Raw genomic sequence first — 9,195 nt, forward strand, 5'->3', positions numbered from 1 at the left:
TGACGCCTGACATTCCTTCCTCCTCTTCTAAAGATCCTATCCATATGATCCCTTCTCACACCTATGGACCACATAAACCTCCTGGTCCTTGGGAGGTGTCTCCTAATCCTATATAAGTTGATCAATCTACGAGCACCCTTTTCCACCTGTTGTGGAATATATTTCCTCTCCGACAGTCCCTTCAGTACCTCCTAACATTGGTCAGAAACTCCATCCCAATATGGAATATGACTAGGTTATTTTTCCCACAGAGGCCACCCCTCCACCTATTCCACATAAATCCTTGGATGAAAAAACTCCCTAGCTATTCAACTTGGAGGTCATGGGTCTTCCTAGTGATAATCCTAAGGAGATTGTGCCTCATGATGTCCCTAGTCTCCCCAAATTGAAAAAGCTAGAGGTTGGAAACCAAAAACTTGAATCAACATAGGGGGCATCTCCTCGACCCTCATTGGAAGTGCCACCCATGGACTGAGTCAAGTCTTGGGCTTCTACTACCAAACTTTCCAATGAATTACCACCCATCGACGAGTGTCCTGTAGCCCCTTCATGTCTTGATCCTCCCTTATGTTCGCAATATAATTTTGAGAGCATGACTATGTAAGAATTTCCTTAGCATGGTCAACCTTTCCAGATTAAGCAGTTTGACTTCCTTTGGCATGGCCCCACATTGGTGAGGCATATGGTCCCCTTAACCTCCATGAGTTCATGTACAGAAACCCTTGGCCTGTGCTTGGTTGTGGGTACACATTAGCGTGAATTACTGGATTAGGTTTCACTTGTACATATTGTACATAGGAGTGTGATGCTTTATGTCTTTCTTGGTTTGGTGTGTGACGAGAGTATTTGTCATGCCTTATTTATGCCAAAAATCCAAAAAAAATTACAAAATTCACAAAATCAAAATATATGGTCCTATTTTTACCTCATCTATGTTTATTTCTTTCATTATGTGATTTAACAATGGGTCTAGTATTCCTATATGGCTTTCAAAGGATAGGATGGAATTTTTAATGTGATATCCATTGGGCCTGACATATGTTTCCTCTTACTGGCATATAGGGGTAGGTCATATATCACTGTCTCCATTGCATTTTTTATTGTTAGTGCCATTTATAATGCCTTAGGTCCAATCCCATCAAGTTGTGACCATAGCCATTCTCCTTTATGAACGTCATATCTTAGCAATAGATCTTACCTGGTCGTGGATACCTTAGCTAGCACCTCTTTGTGCTCCTATTTTCCATGCAGTCATTTTTTATTACCTTTTGGAATCCCTCCTTTTGACCCGCCATGACCTAGAATTTGAGCCTCATGTCCTCTTCTTCATCATATTTCTGGCTATAAACTAGCAAGATTCCATAATTTTATCCCTTGTGATTGCCACTTTTTATTAGCCTATTTTTGTAGTTTGCACCTTGGTTTCTCTCTTCCATCATCAACATCTACTTGGCCTATCATCTACTTTCACTTGGTGTTCTACCCTTTCTTGGAGGAACTTCTATGATGAGTGGTCTTATTAGTTGACCTCTTTTCCTCATTACGTCATGAGAAATTCCATCATTACCGGAACTATTTTTTATCCTTTATACGACTTGTTCCCCCATGATGAGTTTTCTTTAAGCTCTTTTCAGACTCCTTAATTTAGAAAATGTTGTCAAGTGAACTTGTCTCATTCATTCTCGTTAAAGTACTTGAAGGGCCATCTAGCTAGTATAATTTTAACCCTTTTCTAGACTAGGATAGAATAGTTACAAAAAAGGAATACCCTAGTCTACTGTGGCTAGGAGGTTCTCCCTTGTATACTTTTATCTCTTTTTCAGGCTTGGGGGGAAAATTTACAAAAAAGTAACTTATAAAAGGAGAAGGGAGGGAACATTTATTTCTATTAATCATCAAATGGAAGCATCCTTTGTGTCACCATTGAACATGGTACCTTTCTATTTCATTATATCACAATTGTGTTTTAGCTTGCCTAGGAGTTGTACCATACATATGACTTTATCTACTTCTCTGGTTGGTTACCCTTCCAGTCATATGGAGCGTGCCTCGATTCCTTTGGCATCACTACATGATATCACATGGTGTTCATTAGTCATTCTACTAAATCACTCTTGTTTCATGTCGTTGTGCATTTAAGGGAAATCTTCGCCTATGTCAACCATCTATAGTAGCTTGTTGACGTTTTTGAGTTGGTCATCCTTATGTCAGTTGTACTTCATCACTTCATGACTTCATTCATACATCGTATCATCCTAGTTTGTTCTGAGTCGATTGATGGGGGATACATCAAGGCCCTCCTTCGATAGATATTCTTCTTTCGACTTAAACTCATTATCTAGGAGCTTGATCTAGGAACCAATATTACCTTGGAGCCTGTAGACCTTAGCGGCAGGCTTCCTTGCGATCGACAATGGGCTTACATCACTAGCTCCTAATTGGTCAAGTTCACTGGTGTTCAACATCATCTCATATATTCACACTTAGTGGACTATACTAGGTACCTTGGGGTCCCTCGCATTTGTTGTTGGTTTACCTCATTGGCCAGTAATCAAGCGGTTTCTACCATACTCAACATCATCTTATCTATTCACATGATGTATATTCATACCATTGGGGTTATTTTGAAGACCCTGGGTTAGGTACATCACACTCTTATATGGAATATTTCCCAAGTTGCATTGGAGTTATGTATCATTCATGCATTTCGAGGACTATCTTGAGACACTTCTCTGTCTATCATGTGTTCATGGTCCTACTGATGTATATTCTGACCTAGACACACATTGTATTTGCCGGTGGCTATGCTCTATCTATTGAATCACATGGATCCACTATGTATGTCTTTGTGGCCATGTTCTATCATTTCATGTCATGGATTCTAAGCATATGACGACCATTTTCAATATCATCTTATCACCAAGCATGAGTATGCCCACCTCGAGGATTCTATCAACATAGATGAGACTTTATCTCTACTGTCTTCTGAGATGAATTCATGCCCTTGTCACCTCAATCCTTCTTTGACTTCTGAGCTTTGTCATAATGTATTTCAACCATCATCTTGTCTTTTGACCCCATACATTAGGTGGAATTTGTTATCATCCTATTTTTCTCCCTACGGTTAGTGCCTCTGAGACATCATGTTGATCAACCTTTTACCTGGGCCTCAAAACTTATTTTTCCAACCATGACACCCAGTCACATGGATGATGACCTTGCGAGAGTGACTCGAGGCTTCGTGTCACACTCATCATGACCTTATGGGAGCGACTACAATATTTTACTATCTGTGTTGTGCCTATGACTGGGGAATATTTCTAGAGTCTCATGGTTCCTAGGATATCAATTATAATCATGACTTATTCAAGCTATCCAGGGCTTATCATTGAGAAGCTTCCATAACTTCTTGTTGTCCTTATTGCCACCCACTGCAAAATATGTTTCCAGTTGTCAAAAGAGTAAAAAAGAGTAAATAATTTTGCAGTCACCCTCCAAGGCACAAAAGGACACAAAGTCTAAATTAGACCCTCTCAATTGGAAATATCTTTGAACAAGCTTTCCGACAATATGTGGAAGTCCAAAAATGGACTCCTGGATCAAAAGTTATGGTCTTCTGAAGTTCAAAGATTAAAGCATATGGAAAGAAGGAAAATCGGAGGTCCAATATAAGAGATCGTATATCGGAGGTAATGAAATCGTGGCACATCGACACCTCGAATGTCAGAGGTGCGATGTCAAAGATTGAAATCATAGGTCCCACTAACACAACATGTTGGTGCATCAAATATCAGAGCTCTACTATATTGGAGGTCCAACAACATAACACATCAATGTAACGAATACCAAAAGTATAATATATTAGCAATCACAAATGTAGGAGGTAGTATCAGAGATCAGTGGTCGAAACATCACAACATCAAGAATATTGGCACATCGGCGATTGGACGATCGCAACTCTTGAATGTGTGAACCTTGAAAATGTGTCCATAATGTAAAATTGTCGAGGGACGCAAAAATAAATTTACAAAGGATTTCCCCACAAAACCAAGGGTGGACGGACCCCTTTCTCTCTCCTCAAGCAAGACATGTGGCAGCATTTGGTTAGTCCCGATAATTTACCCATGGTGGCACAGGATTGACTCTGTTAGTGACGCATCGTAGCACATGAATTTATATGATAAGGACACATGCTAGATGATGTCAGCATGAAATGGCAGTACGGAAGTACATATGTCATTCAGTTTTGGAATTTTGAGGGGGCCTATGGGGTCATATCTAGGTGACATGTATCACCACCCAGGAAGTGACATGTGGTAGTGAAGATGTCACATCAACAATTGCATATCAGAGGTTGATGGATATAATCACTTTACAGTAGTGGACACTTGAAAAACATTGATAAAGGGGTTGCAATACAGGGTTGGCGCACAATTGCAAGAAGAGTAAAAGTACCAAAGGCGCACAGTTGGAGTAAAGCATATAGGGCTATCAACAATTGGAGAAACGTGAATATTGTGACTCCAGAGTAAAAACCTCGATTGCAAATCGCCGATATATTGGGCTTGTGGGTGGTGGCTAGAGAAACTTAAAGGAAACGAGCGCTAAGCTATTTACAAAGGAAAAAGGCCCTAGTGCCTTAAGGCGAAGCCTTTGGTCATGACCCTCGGTCCTATGGAGGAAAATGAAGAAAGGAGCTAAAACAAAGGGGGCCAAAGGATCTCAGAACTCGCCTATTTTGTAATGTTTTTAAGTATAAAGTGCCAATACGGAGAATCTCTAATATAGCATTATGACAGTGTTATTGGGTATATCAAGCTTTGAGAGTGTTATATAGGAAGTTTAGAGGGATGGATGAGTCAGTAGCTTCGATTCCAGAATAGCATAGAGGCCATCACCATTGATTACTCCCAGCTCCAGAAAATGGGAAATTCATTCAGTTCAGGTAGAAAGCGACAGGGGGACTGAATGAGTAATAGAAAGAGGACCATTATGGAAGATACATGGCTTGATCAGAGGCCATCACAGGAAGTGGCATGGAGATATTTTGGCTATAGTCATCATTCATTTCTTTCCCATGTTTTGTATATTGTTTTTTTTTTTAATTCTATTATGCTTTATTTGAGCGACATAGCCTTAAGACGCTAACAAAGCTAGTCGATCATACAACTGGACCTCAAACTAAAGAGATTTTTCCAACAATTTTCAATGCTTCTCCTCTCCTTATAAAAATAGGGAAGAAATAATTAAGAAAGGTTCTTGAATTTTGAAAGCAAGAGGCTCGAATTTCGTGGTTCCATATTGGTTCTACTTACCTGTTCATGAGGGATTTGAGGGATAAATGCTGAATTTATACGGACTGGTGATTTGGAATGGTCTTGGAGGATTAATAAAACTATTCTATTGATTCCTATCAGATAAATAAGAAGTATGTTTTCCACTTTGTATTTCACTTCATTTTTGTTTTTCTTCTCCTGAAATTGTGTAAAGACTTTACAGGTTTCACTCTCTTATGGTTATATGTATGTTGCTGAGGAGTAATAGTCCCTATGTTAATTAAATATTTACATGAGTTATTTGATAGATTATAGTACCTTTATGATCCCAGATTTACTTATGTTGATGAATGACAAGTGTGTCCATGAGGTATAGAGTATGAGATCTTAAATTGAACTCCACAATTTCTACCAATTCACCTCCTCATTCTTTCATACTTTTGTTGGAGCTTGATGCTTAGGATTCTATGTTGTATCCAACCCTCTACATCAAATTCCCTTCTTTCATTTCTCCTCTTCATGTTACTATGACGTCAACATTAAGGCTGCCTATTATTGTGTGTCGACCACCAGAATTAGTCATTTCTCTTTGAGATTAACTAGATCTACCCTCTATGTATGAAGATCCATGTATTTTCTTGAGTCTACCTTAATGAAAGACTATTGAACCAAGCCCCCCTTATTATATTTTTCAAACTACGTGAAAATTGGAGTGCAACAAAAATCCCTATTCATAATATTCACATACACTGATCTCTTAAGATGCCCTAGGCGCTGGTCTAAAATCAACCATGAGGCTATCTCTAGGAGGTTTCTATATTTCCTAAAGCACTTGTGTAACAGGTGACAAAAAAATCTACAACATCTTTTTGGCATCATTATCGAGGAATGGATTAGATAATTTTTCCCATGAGTACAAAAAATATTTACATTCCCTCTATTAGGTGAGAAATGGAAGTGTGGGTTTAATATCTCTCACTCTGCTATCTGAATTTTATTATAAACATCTTGGCAAATCCACTAATAAAATCATAAGTTCACCATCCTGGATTTTAATAGGCCCCATACATATTCAGATACCTCTCAGCAAAGAACGCCACCTCTATCTAACCTAGAAAGAATCATATTCAAAAGGATTTTGAAGGAAAAAAATCCAAATACTAGTGCTACTATCTCTCCATTTCCTGAAGCATCCTCATCCAACTCACAGAATGCCATAATTCATTTCTTTGGTTTTCCTCCTATAATTCAGGTATATCCTTCAGAAAGTGATCAACTAATCAATACTACCTCCCTAGAGGTTAAAGAAGAAGAAGTTTTAGTCAACACTCCTTCCCTCTCATTTTCTCTCCTCCTTGAAGTCGAGGGGGTAAAAGATATACTCCATAATAGCCCTACCTATAGTCTAAACAATTTCTCATTCCACGATCAATAAATTATCTCACAATTGGTCATACCTCAAAGACCTCTAATAAATCAAGCACCCCTTGATCCAAATGGTTGTCTCGGGCTTCTTGTGAAATAAATATGCTCCACTAGACCTGCCTCAACCTTTAAATGCTATGCCGGAGGACTATCTAAATCTCATACCAACTATAATGAAGAAGTTGACATATCGGCACAGAGACACATAGAAATTTTTTGTGCCTTTGCAGAAAATTTGAATGTTGAGCACCAGGATGTAGTTTTGAGGATTTTCGTCCAATCTTTGGATGGGGAAGTCAGGAAATGGTTCAAATCCTTGTTGAATGATTCTATTACCACTTGGGAAGAAATGGAGAATTCCTTTTTACAGAAATGGGGAGAGAAGAGAGACCATGGATACATTCTTATTGAGTTTAATGCTATGAAGAAGAAGCCTGATGAGGATATCTTGGATTTTATAAAAAGGTTTAATAAATTGTACAATAATCTACCTGCTGAGATTAAACCTCCATAGGTTGCCACCTAAGTAGTTTTTGTTGGGGCCTTTGAATCAGATTTTGGCTTCACACTCAGAGAGAGGAAGTCTCATTCCTTAGACCAGATTCAAACTGATGCTCTCGAGGTAGAAGAAAATTTTACCTCAACCGGGAAGTCAAGAGGCAGATCTAACCCCAGAGAGAAGAAAAAGGGAAAATAGGAGGCAAATTCCTCAAGTCAAGGAAGAGAATCCCAAGAATAGAGGATAGAGGAGATGGACAAGTTGATAAATAAATCATCAAATAAATTGACAAAAATAGATCTAGAAATAAAATCCTTCAACGACAAAACTTTTTGTTTGCCAATCTGGGTTTCAATCCTAAATACATAAGGCCTCCCATACAAATAATGCAAAGGAAGATGAAATAGCAACAATATCACATTCATCCTCCACTATATATAGAAGATGATCTAGAGGAACAAACACCAGATGCTAATGAAGTTCAGGGGAACTTGTATTCCTCTTTCTTCAATGAAGAACAAGAACTCATAACATATGAAGAAGAGGAGGAGGAGCTTGAGGCAACGCTGAACAATGATGAGATCAATGACTACTACAAGTAGTTCATTGATTTCATGTAGGCTCAGCTACACAAGAAATACAATCTGCAATCATCTAGAAAGAGATCGAGAGGGAAAGACCAAAATGAAGGTACTTCTTCCCTAGAGCCTCCTAAGAAAACTGACAAGGGGAAGGGGATTTTAGAGCCGATTATTCAAAAGAAGAAGGGGTCCTCAGACCCAAACTTCCATAAGCCCGAAGCCCTCCAAGAAGAGAAATCACCTCCCCCTTCCAAACCCATCTATGAAAAAGAAAAGGATTCGGTAGAAGTTAGCACAACAGAAAAGGGCCCTGCCATCTTCAATCTTCAAAAAGAGCTTGAGAAATTCAAGATCTCAGTCCCGTTATTTGAACTCCTGAAACAACCCACCTATAAGGCCCAAGTTTCTTAGTTCATGTTTCCATCTTCTTCAGTCCAACCTTCTAATAGTTTAAACCTCCAAGAAGAAAGGCCAATGGTCGTCTTTGGACCCCATGTCGAAGAACAAGATCCCTCCACACCACCTTTCTATGTTACTCTAGTGGTACATGACCTCCTACTCCATAATTGTATGTTGGACTTAGGTGCTTCTCATAATTTGATGCCACTGTCAGTAATGGAGCAACTAGGTTTGGAGATAATCAAACCATATAAAGATCTCTACTCTTTTGACTCCAAGAGGGTAAGTTGCTTGGGTATGATAAAGGACTTGGTGGTGAATTTGGCCCAAATCCCAGTGAAAAGTGTAGTGATGGACATTGTAGTAGTTGATATCCCTACAAGGTTCGGTATGATTTTGTCCAGATCTTGGGGATCAAATATTGGAGGTTCCATCAAACTAGATCTTACTTATGCTACCATCCCTATCTTTGGTGGAGAAGAAAGGTGACTATACAGGGAATCAAGATTCGTTAAAATAGTCACGAGAGTTTATTTCCCAAACAATGCTCCAGTGTATGGGAATGAGAGGGATCTACTTAATGCTAGAAGAAGATGATTTCATTTTAGAAGAAACACAGGTACAACCTACAACCAGAATATATGAAAATATCATAGATTGTAGAAAATTCTTGAAGTTGTATTTCAATGGTGAAAATTCTAAAGAAGGAAATGGAGCATGTTTTTTTTTATATATCTAGAGGGTAACCTAATTCCCCTCTCATTAAAAATGAAATTCGAGATAACAAATAATTTGGTAGAGTATGAGGCATTGCTACTAGGCCTGCAAGTAGCAAGGAATTTGAACATTGAATGCCTAACTATGTTTGAATACTCAGAACTGGTGGTGAAGCAAATCAAAGACCAATGTCAAACTAAGCATCCCCAGCTAAGGGCTTACAAAAATGAGGCTTGGGATTTAATTGACAAATTATTCTTAGAATTTAATGTCCAATTCTTACCCATAGAAGGAAATT

Source organism: Pinus tabuliformis, chromosome 9, assembly GCF_031772625.1.
Source record: "Pinus tabuliformis cultivar Carrire ecotype Pingquan chromosome 9, CPIR1, whole genome shotgun sequence".
NCBI lineage: Eukaryota > Viridiplantae > Streptophyta > Pinopsida > Pinales > Pinaceae > Pinus > Pinus tabuliformis.